We start from the raw sequence: 14,038 nt of genomic DNA, 5'->3' as shown, positions 1-14,038 counted from the left end.
ATGTCAAAGACTTCAAAGCAGGCATGTTTCGAGTTGCTGGTAAAGGGAAAAGTAATCAGCAGGTCAAGCAGCATCTCTGGAGGGAGATAGTGAATTAACATTTCAGCCAAGGATGCTTCCACAGCCGAGACTGTGGGTTAGTGTGAGGGTGTTACCCGAGAGTCTGTAATGAGAAGTAACTTGAGGTCATCTGGAGGCGATCATCAATGCCCTGGACCTGTACACAAGGCCATCTTTCAGAGGTCTCTGTAGGAAATGGTCTGATAATTTGCAATCTAACAAAAGAGTGTTCTGCCTTTGTTTCAGCCTCAGGACAGGGCTGAACTGCCTGACAGATTCCCAACCACTGGTGTTTGGTTCTTTGTGTAATTATGCTCCTAGAGCTAAGCCCCCATAGTCTAGTTCAGTAAAACACTGAGTCAAGCACTGGACCACTAAACTTTATTTTATGAAACAATAACAAATCCCCTATACCATACCTAACCACCGCGGGTCCGATCCTTGTCTCTGCTTGTCCAAGCCCTTCAGCCTCGTGCAAGCAGATACCTCCACAAGGTTACACAGTCCCAAGCGCTCCTCCAGAAGATTGACAACTATCATCTTGGGGGTTACTTTTTATAGGTCATCGAACCCTGTGGGGCAGGACTACATGGGGGTGGTAACCCCAACAAACCAATCACAGATATTGATTACATTAAAGTGTTATTGACAGTTCCCCAACCCAATTACAAAGCACCCCGTTACAATGTTTCTACAGAAACTTCTGGAAAGAAGTCAGTTGACCCAAGTAATGCAACATTCTCCTGGGGAGTATAAACAATTCAAACAAGGCTTCACACTTCAGCCAATCATCAAACAGTAACTCAAACACCTTGCAACATTATTAACAGTATTTACAACCCTTCTGCAGTCAGCCAATCCTGCTAATGCATCTGCAACACCTTTGGGTTTCTCTGCTAAGTCCTCATACATTTTAACAATAGAGAGGACATCTCAACCTCACCCTATCTGATATTTCAATCTAGGACCTAGACTTCCTGGCACCGTCTCGCAGCTTGCAGCTTTACACAGAAATTGACCAAGCAGGCCCTGCAGATGCAAAGATCCTCCATTTTATAATAGCTGTATTTTGGCCAATATTAACACTTGCTATCTCCACTCCTCTGCAGAACAATCTGGCAGAACTCTGCTCCAAATGGAGAGGTGTGTGAGCAGAGGAGGAAGGCCATTTCGCTGTTCCTGCGGAAAAATCCTTTATTTAAAATATCTCTGCGATCTGTTCATGTGTGACATCTTTCTGTTCACACAAGAAAGCAATTTGTGGACCTGTTGTGTTTTTTCTATTCTGGGAGAAGTACTAGAAAACTCATATTCATCATTCCTTTGTCTCTGGACATCGGCAAGTAGTTCATGGGTAGTATCTTTATGAATAATGAGAACATCAATCTCCATGCAGATGGTACCTCACTGCTCAGTGGTGACATGAAGCTGCTCCCTGGAGCATTCAAAAGAGAGTTAGATAGAGCTCTTAGAGCTATCGGAATCTAGGGGTATGGGGAGAAGGCAGGAACGAGGTACTGATTATGGATGCTCAACCATGATCACAATGAATGGCAGTGCTGGGTCGAAGGGCCGAATGGCCTACTCCTGCGCCTATTGTCTATGTATCTATGTATTGATGCTCCTCGGTGGCAGAGGCCAGAATGCTCTGGATCAGAGCGAGTCTGCCTGGAAACAACATACCAATGTTTGGCCTTCATCCATGACATCTCGGGCAAGAGACTAGGACTAGAGGTCATAGACACAGAATTAAAGGATGTTCTTTTAGGAAGGAAATGAGGGGAAATTTCTTTAGTCTGAGGGAGGTGAATCTGTGGAATTCTTTGCCACAGAAGACTGTAGAGGCCGTTAGTGGATATTTTTAAGGCAGAGATAGATAGATTCTTGATTAGTACAGGTGTCAGACGTTATGGGGAGAAGGCAGGAGAATCAGAATCAGAATCAGATTTTATTCACCAAGTATGTTTTGCGACATACGAGGAATTTCACTGGCCAGGTCAGTCATACAATTAAAAGCAACAGACTCAAAAACACATTTTAACATGAACATCCACCACAGTCATTCCGGCACATTCCTCACTGTGATGGAAGGCGAAATAAAGTTCAAGTCACTTCCCTTTGTTCTTCCTCGGTTGTGGGCCTCGAGCCTCCTTTGACGGGACGGCCTTAACTCCCGTAGCCTGCGGCGTTCGGGCCCTCTGCGTCGAGGCGATCAGCTCCCGCATCGGGGGGATGTCAGCTCCCCCGCGCTGGACGATCGAACCTCGCGTCGGGGCTGGACGAACCTTCTGTGGCGTTGGCGCTCCCGACTAGCCTCTCCCGAGATTGTGAGCCTTTGATGGTAAGTCCACAGTGGGAGCGATCCCAGGCAAGGGATCCGCTCTGATGTTAAGTCCCCGCCCCACGGTGGGGCTCATGACAGTCCGAGGAGGCCTCCAGAACCAGTGATGGTAGGCCACAGAGACCGGAGAATGTGATACGAAAATTGATCACATCTCCGGGAAAGTGAGAACTTGAAAATAAGTTTCCATAAAACAAACCGAAGAACATAAAAATAAATTTTTAACAGACTAAAATAACAAAAATTGGGCTAAAATAACAAAAAGGTGAAAAAACTAACAGACTGCCGGCAGGGCTGGCTATCTCCCTGGCGCCCCTGGTGGTCAGAATGGGGTTAGGAGTGAGAGATAGATCAGCCATGATTGAATGGTGGAGTAGTCTTGATGGGCCGAATGGCCTAATTCTACTCCTATTCCTTATGACCTTATGACCATATCACAGCACCTATTATCTGGACCAGAGGGAGAGTTTGATGGGATTGCTGCCGATCTCCAGCATGGTCTCCACAGTGGAGTTGATGATCTCCTGCCCCTACTCCAGGGAGACGGAGAACTCCATGCTTTCCAGCATTCTCATAATTTCAACAACACACTAACTATTTCAGTGCATCTGCAACAACGTGTGTTGGCAAGAAAGTATCCAATGTGGTCCGCATCTGAGTTTTTTGGGGTAGGATATATGGGTGGGAACCTTCAGCCAGATTCTTCCCCCAGCATCTCAAGCAGGGCTCCTGTCTCTCTGATGTACCAACCCCCCTTCCTGACATGTATTTTCTTAACAAAGGCATTTACCTCTTGGTATATTTGGGAATCTCTCTCCTTTTCCATGCCAGCATCTCATTCCACCATTGTAGATGTAACATTTCTTTCAGCTGTCCAGCTGATAGGGGAATTTCTTTTAGAATCGATATCATCCTTAATTGGTGTGCAACTAAACGTTGACAGCTACACTCAGTTGAGTTTAAGTCTTATTGGGAACTACACATGTATTTTTTCAGCTTTTCATTCTGGTTTCCAAATGATATTATAAACAATATAATTTTCAATATTTTCAATGGACCAAGATCTGGTGAAGATGCATAATAGATTAAAGCCAGTTTTTTAAGCTACCCTTCTATAGACTGAATAACCTAGTGATTGTGTAATTGATTGATATGTAGCTCAACTGGTTTTGAAAGTTGAGGTGAAGGTTGCAAAATGAATGTCAGTGAATTGAATTGACAGTGAATTGGCTGATGTTGATGATGCCATCAAAGCAGCATTACATAACATGCTTCAAATAATCTGCCTTCCCAGCAGATAGGCTTGGTTGAAATTTGTTTCCAAATATAATGTTTTATCTCCCTCTGGAATCTATTACTTGCCTTAATGTAATTCAGAACACTAATAAAATGATGGCACCGTTAGTCACTGTTAAGCCTTTCCATTGGGAGATGAATTCAAAGCAATCTTGGATACTTTCAAATGAGGTGGGGAATAAAAACTGAGCTGGTTTCATCTTGATGCTGCAAACGTTTGAAAGTAGAAGTGTTCAAAAAATATTAAACATGCTGTCATTGTATCCACATGGAATAAAGGCTCTTAATGTAATTTGTTAATTTGTTCTATACATGTACAGAAATAGAGGAGCATTCCCCTCAATGATTTACCAGACATTAACTTGATGTTGAATATTCTAAAAGAACAATGTAATTCCAAATATGACAGAAATATTTCCAGTCTGAAATATATTGGTAAAACTTGCCCACACTAAAAATGCTCAGCAGTCAATGGCATCAAATGCTTACCACTCTGATTTAATGGTAAGCGGTGATGAATAGTAAGATTCAACGAGAACTTACCAGTTCGAAGTTTGATCGTCATTTTATGAGGAGTAACATTGAGGGATTACGTGAAGAACCCGCCAGGACACATGCGTGTCATTTTTCAAAGCAGCGGTGTGAAATCACAGATAACAGTAATGACTGAACATAGTAAGATTAGAGAAGAGGATACCAGTTGAACTTTATGATCAAGGGTGGGAGCGGAGGGCACGTAATCCCTCAACGTTACTCCTCATAAAATGACGATCAAACTTCGAACTGGTAAGTTCTCGTTTAATCTTACTATTTTACTTCGGAGTCACGTGAGTGACTACGTGAAGATTTCAAAGCTCTGTGATTTCATGCCGTGGAAACGAGTTCATGCATCACATCTGCCTTAATTGACTAAGGGAGGAATTGTGCTAACATATTGAAACATGATTCCGACATTGAAAACCCATGATAAATTTATTAACAACAAATTATAGCCCCTATTTCATGGGGTGAAATCATAATACAGAACTTAAAATTGTTTCTGCAAAAGTTCCAGGTTTAACCACTGGTTTATAGTAGAATTGTTGGAACATTTTTTCCCTAGACCATCCCGCTGTCTCCAGGATTTGGTCCATCGGTACGTCCAATTCCATAGCTGCCGATGTAGCTACAGCCCTGGTGGAATGAGATTTGAATATGTTAGTATCCACCCCAGCTGTTGTTAAAACCTGTTTCAGCCATCTGGAAATAGTTTGAACAGACACCTTTTTGTGGGGTTGTTTGTGGCTGATTAGTAGTGCCATCTCATTGCCTCTGATATTTTTGGTGTTCTCTATGTATAACAATAAATGTCTTATTATACAGAGACGATCATCTATAGGGTAAGCCCTAAATTCTATTTTGAGGCCTGATGATCCCGGTCTGTTCTGTTTGACTAATTCGTGAATATGAAAAATTATATTTCTTGTTGAAGAAGTCATATCGTCCTGCCTTAACTTATGTAAAGACTGTACCCTTTGTGCTGAGACCAAAGCCATCAGCATTACTGTATTATGCATCAGTTTTTGCAGGGACAGAGCTGTTGCTGGAGACCAGTTCCTTAGCAACGTTAGGACAATACTCACATCCCATATATGAGAGTACCTGGTTCTTGGGGGATTGGTATTAAAAATTCCCCTCATAAGTTTGGTTACCAGGGGGTGAGTCCCAACAGAATGACGCTCTGATCCTCGCCACAGATATGCTGAAAGGGCACTTCTGGCGCAGTTAATGGCACTATAACTGGCCCCTCATCATAATGGAGGCCTGCCAGGAATTCCAGAACAGACGTTATGTTCATTGTGCTGTAAGTGATGTTGTTTTTGAAACAATATATCTCCCATTTCCTGATGTATACCAGATATTGTTTTTTGGTGGACTGCCTGTGGGCCGCTGAGATAATGTTCAATGTTCGGTCCGTCAGTCCCAGTTCCAGTAGAGGTTTCTTTAGACTCTACAAATTAATAAGTTTGTCGTATTATGACATGGATGGCTATCCCCTGTTACGGGATGAACCAACAAATCTGGTAGTTTCAGGACGGTGATACATGGTTCTAAGACCATGTCGAGAATCACAGGGAACCATGGTTGAGTAGGCCAATCGGACACTACCAAAATACCAGACGCCGAGTCTTGTTGTATTTTGCGTAATACCCGACTGATGAGGCAGAAAGGAGGGAATGCATAGAAAAACAATTTCCCCCAATGCAGCGAAAAGGCATCTATCGCAGATGCCCCAGGGTCTGGTTCCCAAGAAACATAGTTTGGTAACTGGTGATTGAGTCTAGATGCAAATAGATCGATATCTGGTGTTCCGTACCGTGCTACAATATCAGCAAATAATTTTTGATCCAACATCCATTCGATGTTTTCATTGAATTTGCGTGACCTGGTGTCTGCCACTGAATTGAGGTTACCTGGTAGGTAAGTAGCTGATATCCAAATATTTTTCTGAATACCCATTGCCAAATTGTTTTAGCCAGATTGTCACATGATGTCGATTTGATTCCACCCATATGGTTAATATATGCCACCACGGTGGTATTGTCAATCTATAGTCTAACATGCTGGTGATGCATTCCAGAACAGTATGATTTTAAGCCATAGAACGCACCCAACATTTCCAGGTAGTTTATGCCAAGTGTCTGAAGTAATGATGCCTGCTGTGCATTCCATCTACCTCCACAGCTAGAGATGGAGTTGGTAGCACCCCAACCAAGCGCACTGGCATCAGTTTGTAGCACCACTGAGGAGTTGCTGACAATGATAGGGCTGGAACAATGCCGAATGTTATCCCTCCACCATTTTAATTCCATAATTGCTTTGATTGGTATCTTCATTGGTCTGTCGAAATGACCAGCATTAATTTTGAGTGCTTGTATTTTTGCCCTTTGTAAATTTTGGTAATACAAAGGTCCAAATTGTGTGGCTGGAAAAGCAGCCACTATTTTGCCAATTACCCTTGCTACCAATCTAATAGATGGTTCACTGATGTCAATGAGGTTGTTGCAGGCCTCAATTAAGACTGTAGCCTTGTCCTTTGGTAAAGTCACCGACATGTGAACTGAGTCAATTGTGAACCCCAAATAATCCATTATGGTGGAAGGCGTTAGTTTAGATTTAACTGGATGGATGATAAACCCCCAGTTTCTCAAACAATTGTTTGGTGGCTGATACAGCTAGTTTAGCTAATTCCAAAGTTTTGCCCACAATTAATATATCATCCAGGTAGGCCATGACCATATGTTTTTGTTTCCGAAGAAACGCTAGGGCTGGTTTCAAAATTTTTGTAAACAGCCTGGGGGCTGATGTTAATCCATTGGGTAGAGCTCTATACTGTCAACGCTGCCCCATCCAGGTGAATTTTAAATAATGTCTGTGATCAGTCCGTATAGGCACTGAATAGTAAGCATCTTTTAGGCCGATGATAGCCATGAAGTAGCCTGTGGAAATCAATTGTTTGGCAGTAACAAAGGTTTCCATTTTGAAATGACTATACTACACAAATGTATTCAATTTGGTCAAATCTATGATGATGCGACAACCACCATCTTTTTTGTTTTTGGTAAAGATATTGGACACAAATTCCAGAGAATTGTGTTGGGTTTTTTCAATAACCCCCTTAGCGTGGAGTCTCACTAGTTCAGCATGTGCTTCCAATTTTTCTTTTCGTGAAAGTACGAACGTTCGGTTCGGTACGGTACATGCTGAACTGGGGGCTATTTTTGTGCACAAATTCAATGGTATATCCCTGGATACTGTTTAGGATATAAGTGTCTGTTGTTAATGCACTCCATGCCTCCCAAAAGAAGTGTAATCTCCCACCGATATGTGTATTATCCACATTTCGTATAATTTGTAAGGGACCAGACCCACCTACCACCATCGTTACCAGTTGAAAGTTTACTTCTTCCTGTGTAGTCTTCGAGGAGGTTGAGGCGCCGGTGTCTGGGTTTGGGGTTTGTGCATTTTCCACGAAGGCCGGTCTGGGCCATGGCCTAAAAAAGACCGCTGTCCTGTATGTCCGGCCTTTGAGCTTTCACCAGCTTCTGATTGTCTTGCTCTGCTGGTGGGTGCGTAAGGGTACTGTCTTTGAGTGTAGGAGGTCCTTCCTGTTGTCGCTTTTATAAGCCTCAGGGTTTTTGCCTCCTCATCGAGCTCCTTAACCTGTTTGGGCAGGTTGCCCTCAAACAATAATATTGGTGGCTTTGTGTCTCCAGATTTGCACAGGCCTGTGAACTTTGGATTTAAGGCAGGTCGGATGGCATTCTTTCTGATACTATTGATCTCATACTGCGTATTGCAGAAGAGTGCCAGTGCATCCTGTTGTTCTTGCGACATTTCTTTCTCATCCACTGTGCAAGCGAATGTGTGATCCCTGCTGTTAGTAATTTTAGTACTTTCTGGAGTTTTACATCCAGGCTTCTAACTCCTGCTCCGACGTGTTTCCAAATACAATTGTTCACCACTGGAATATTCAGGGATACACAATTTCCTGGTGCCAAATATTTGGCAGTGGTGTCCATCACAGCCTGTTCCTGTAGTTGCTTGAATGATAGGAAATCAATGCTGGATGCTAGTTTTTGTTCTAGATTTTTTCCAGTCTGATCTGGCTGTATGTAATTGGACACCATGTCCAGTAGGTTTTCTACTTCCTGCACCCTCTGCACACTTGTTGTTTGTTCAGCAAACCCCCCTTCAGGGTCAGCCCAGAATTGACCCCCAGTACTCCCCTCTGACGAGGGAGATGCACTGTGCAGCCCTACGTAAGGTGCTGCTGTGGGTGTTTTGTATAACCCATGGAGACTAGACACCATCTCCCGGAGTCTGTCACGTTGGAGCATCTGCTCCATAAGCCGCTCCATTCGGCTCCAGCGCTCACGGTTGCTGGCCGCTCGCGGCATCTCCTCAAAGTCGGACTCATCAGAGTCAATGGCTCTGTTAGTTTTCCGTTTTGCCTTCCCGCCCGGCCGCGGTGTTGTTCTGGCAGGCGCAGGGGCGAAGTCGGGCACAGCTGATCCCACTACTGGTGATTCTAGTGCCATCAGCCGCTGCTGGCTGCCCGCAACTCCGCGGTCCTCCCCAGCCAGCTTTGTCGCAGCTCTAGTCGACTTTTTGGTTTTATCCATCGTTTTCCCACCTGTGAAACAGTACGGGAAATAACAACGACCGCAGAGTAACTCGCTGACCTGTCGGTCTCGGCTTTTAAACTTGCTGCTACGGGGGAACGTCGTTCCACCCCGCCTGTCGTTTCACAATGCTTGTAGCGATATGACACGCATGCGTCCTGGCGGGTTCTTCACGTAGTCACTCGCGTGACTCCGAAGTAAAATTATGTATTTATTATCGTTGCATCATTCATGATATAATTCACTCAACGCTACTGCCATCGGTCTAGTGAATCAAATGCTGTATTTGAACTTCTGAACAATCAAAATAGAAACAGGAGTTGGCCATAAAAACATTTGGCCCTACAGTGCTCTTTGATAATTAGATGAGCTATTCTGTACCTGTACAATTTCGATTTACTTGCCTAATTTCAATATCGCCTAATATGGTTTATGTCCAAAAAACCTATTGCCTTGAATGTGCTCAAACACTGACAATTTGCAGCCTTCCGACATGTAGATTTTGGAAGTTTACAGTCTTATTTTCCTATCTAAGTTCAGAATGGCTGATTCCTAATCCAACATTATCCCTCTGGGACTATACTCGCCTGCTAAAGAATACCTGGTTCATTGCACCTACCCTGTCAGAATCTGACCTTTAAAATGGGGAATAATCAATAAAGCTGCTGAATGTGGGGACTGTCAAATCAAAAACAAAAATGCTGGAAACACTCAGCAGATCAGTCAGCATCCGTGGTCAATCCACTGCTGCTGCCTGGCCATCTGAGCGTTGTTGCATTTTCTGCTTTTATTTCACATTTGTAGCTACGTCATTTTGATTTTTATTATAAAAATAGGGATTATACCGAGATATGTTATTCAAAACGTTGACTTATTGGCACTAGGGTAATCTGGGAACTGAGGGCACTGTGGAGAGGACTTGTTCTAACTGCATATTGCAAGAATAATCTGGAATATTAAAAAATATATATATACAGCTTTGCTCTTAGAGATAAGTTTATGTAAATGATAAAAAAAATCCCAATCTTTGCAAAGCACCACTGTTACTTAGTTAGGTAATTGCAGAGCACAACTTATTATGTGCTCCAAGTTGGCATTTATTTAAACAGTCATTTGATGGTGACACCAACAATCATAATTTCAATCCCTTTGGAAGAATTCAACATCTTACTTTCCCTCAATTACTGACCTACATACCACACACTTGGCTACAATGCAATCCAAGCATATTAAATTCCATAGATCCTTTAAGCCCCTGTCCCACTTTCTCGAGTTACTCACGAATTCTCCCGAGTTTTCCCCTTGATTCAAACTCGGAGATGTCAGCCGTAGGTACTCGGGGCTATTTAATTTACTCGTGGAGATTTTTCAACATGCTGAAAAAAAATCCCGTCTTACCTGATGCACCGAGTACCTACGGCTGGCATTACGAGCCGCTACGAAATATCTACGGACTCCTACGGCCTCCAACGGACTCGCTACGGACATTCTCCGAGTTTGAATTAAGGGGAAAACGCGGGAGAATTTGTGAGTAACTTGGCAAAGTGGGACAGGGGCTTTAACTTCATACTGAGGTCCTATCCATTGTCATGTGTGACAATGGAACAAGGAAAGAACAGGCCTGACTGCTCAAACTGGGGTATAAGGTGATGTGAATAGAAAAGTATATCTCCACCATCTGTAATCTCGGTCTGATACACATATTTGTCTATCAATCCAGGCAAACCAGGTGATCTGTCCTGTTTCAGCGAGGAATGCAGATGGGCATGCTTGGTTAAGTGCCAGTCATGCCTAAACATAAGTTTAGTTTAGAGATATATATATACTTGGTGAACTTGCCAACTTGGTGAAGCTGCAGCATAGGGCTACATGCTGACCTTCAGCTGGTAGAGCTGCTGACTCACAGCACCAGAGATCCGGGTTTAATCCTGACCTCAGGTGTGGAGTTTACACATTCTGCAGATGACTGCAAGGGTTTCGTCCAGGTGCTCAGATTCCTCCCTTATCCAAAAGACATGCAGGATGGTACTTCAACTGACCATTGTAATTTGCCCCTATTGTGTAAATGAGTGGCAGAACATGGAAGGGTATGTGTGGGGGTGGGGTTGGGGTTGGGGGGTGGGGGATGTGGGGGGGGTTGGTGGGATTGATGGGGAGGGGGGGAGGTTGATAAGAAGACAGAGGGGGAAAAAAAACGATAACTGAAGGATTGGCGTCGTTGACGGAAAAACATGGTCACTGATTGGTGCAAACTGGCGGGCCTGTTTCCATGCAGTATTTCTCTATTACTCTAAGCATGCAAAACAAAGGCAAAGAATGCAATAAATAGAACTCAGTGATCCTAAAACAGATCGAAACTGAGTGCCGCTTCATCTACTGCTGAATGGCAGTGGACAATTAGAACAATTCCAAGAATATCTCCATCTTCAGCAATGGTGGAGCAGGCATACGAGAGCTTAAGACATGGTTCACATATTTTCAGTCATACCCAGCTGGAAGTACCAAGTGGATAACTTATTTCTACATCAGATCACCATCACTGAAGGCAGTTTCAGCCAATACACCTCACTTTATGACAACAAGAAATACCGGAAAGGGTTGGGTACAGCAAACACTGCGGGACTGGCCTATAGTATTGAAGATGTTTTCCAGAACCAGTTGTCCCTTGAGCCAAGTTGTTCCAGTACAGTTACAACATTGGCATCTACCGAACAACATGCAAAATTGCACAGTTGCACTAATTTCTTTCATAACAAGTAACAAAAGTATCTAATCTGGCTTGTAAATGCCCAATTTGTGCACTCTCAAACATCAGAAAAGTGATGATAGGCATAGGGCAGCACAGTGGCACATCAGTAGAGTTGCTGCCTTACAGCGCCAGAGACCAGGTGCAATCCTGACTACAGGTGCTGTCTGTATAGAGTTTGTACGTTCTCCCTGTGACTGTGTGGATTTTCTCTGGGTGCTCCGATTTCCTCTCACACTCCAAAGACGTACAGGTTTGTAATTTAATTCACCTTCTGTAAATTGTAAATTATCACTTGTATGTTGGATAGTGCTTGTGTACGGTGTGAACACAGGTCAGCACAGACTCGATGAGCCAAAGAGTCTGTATTCACACTGTATCTCTAAATTCTAAAGTTTAAAGTGAGTGTGTGTTCACCAAAGTGACTGCAGCAGTTCAAGCAGGCAGCTAATGCTATCTTTTCACGGGCAATTTGGAATGGGCAATGAATTTTGGTCTTGCCAATGATGCCCGAATCATGAGAAATGAATGAATAAAAAACATTGTAAATTTCTCTGTGTACTCTTAACAAATTCCTAATAATTGAGTAACTTAGTGTGTTTGGTCAAAAAGATATTGTCCAAACATCCAATCTCAGTTTCGCTCCAGATGCCATCTTTCCTAACTAGAGATACAGCGAAATAATTACTGAGTCGAAATACATTAGCCCTGCATTTCTCTCTGGCTCGAGATTTGGTGCCCAGAATGTCTGATTGATCTTTGTGTTGATGTAAAGGACCAGTACACTAATCCAGGGAGGTAAAATTAAACTTTACCTGCAGTTGAAGCGATATGCAGGAAATTGTAAAAAAGTACTGAGGTTAAGCTGAACAGAGACATGACCCACATTACGTATTTTATACCTTGTTATTTTTAACTGGTTAGAATTGACAAATTATCTTCCATGTGAGAGTGTTCTGCTCCATTCTGTAATTCCATTACAGGGATGAAGAAGCTTGTATGAAAACTGAACCAACCCTATATAAATTGTGTTGTCAGCGTTTGCAACAAGGGAGCACCTGGTTTCAACAAATACTTTTACAAGGTTTGGAGAATAAATGGGGTTGAATAGAGAAAGAAGCAAACATGCCTAATGTCCACACTAACATCCATTCTATTTTCTAGAAACATAGACAATAGGTACAGAAGTAGGCCATTCAGCCCTTCGAGCCATTCAATATGATCATGGCTGATCATCCTAAACAAGTGCCCCGTTCCTGCTTTCTCCCCATTTCCCTTGATTCCTTAAGCCCTAAGAGCTACAGTATATCTTAAGGCCCTGCCCCACTTACGTGTCCTTGGCACGCAAATTACACGACCTCGATGTCGCGTTGACGTGCATGGGCATCGTGTGGCCGCGCGGGGCCAGTCCCACTGAGAAGCGGGGATTGGTATGGAGTTGTGCACGGTATCGAGCGGTGCTCCGGGATTTTGTACTGAACGAAATCTTCGCACGCCACGGGCCAGTCGCGTAACTGACGGCCAAAGTGGGACAGGCCCAAGACCCTGGCGCGACGCAACGTCTCACCTCCAACAGCAGCAGAAGCAGGCAAACAATCGTCAAACTCAGCCTGGGGCTCACAGCCGTTGCGGATCCGGTCCGCCCCCACTTCTACTCTCAGAGCGGGGCCAAGAAAATTGAAGATGGACACAAAATGCAGGAGTAACAACGGGACCGGCAGCATCTCTGGAGAGAAGGAATGGATGACGTTCTGGGTCAAGACCGTTCTTTCAGACTGAAGAAGGGTCTCGATCCGAAACATCATCCATTGCTTCTCTCCAGAGATGCTGCCGGTCCCGCTGAGTTACTCCTGCATTTTGCGTCCATCTTCAAATGGCGTCACGCGCTCCAGACGGCTGTGCGGGCGCATGAAGACACACGTGACTCTCACGGGACCGTCGCGCCTCAACTCGACGACGAGGTCGTGTAATTAGCGTGCCAAGGACACGCAAGTGGGACAGGGGCTTAACTCTCTCTTGAAAACATCCAATGAATTGGCCTCCATTGTCTTCTGTGGCAGAGAATTCCACAGATTCACAACTCTCTGGATGAAAAGATTTTTCATCATCTCAGTCCTAAATGGCCTACCCCTTATTCTTAAACTCTGACTCCTGGTTCTGGACTCCCCCAACATCGGGAACATTTTTCCTGCATCTAGTCTGTCCAATCCGTTAAGAATTTTATATGTTTTTATAAGATATCCTCTCATCCTTCTAAATTCCAGTGAATGTAAGCCCATTCGATCCATTTTTTAATCATTTGTCAGTCCCGCCATCCCGGTTGCACCCTGAAATGGAACAGTAGCTATTCTGTTTAAGTATTCCTCCCAAATAATTATTTTGTGTCCAAAAAAAGGCGAATAGGCAATCAAATATTTTAAATTTTAAATT

The sequence above is a fragment of the Amblyraja radiata genome, chromosome 2, assembly GCF_010909765.2.
Source record: "Amblyraja radiata isolate CabotCenter1 chromosome 2, sAmbRad1.1.pri, whole genome shotgun sequence".
NCBI classification, from domain to species: Eukaryota; Metazoa; Chordata; class Chondrichthyes; order Rajiformes; family Rajidae; genus Amblyraja; species Amblyraja radiata.
This window is presented reverse-complemented; position numbering follows the sequence as displayed.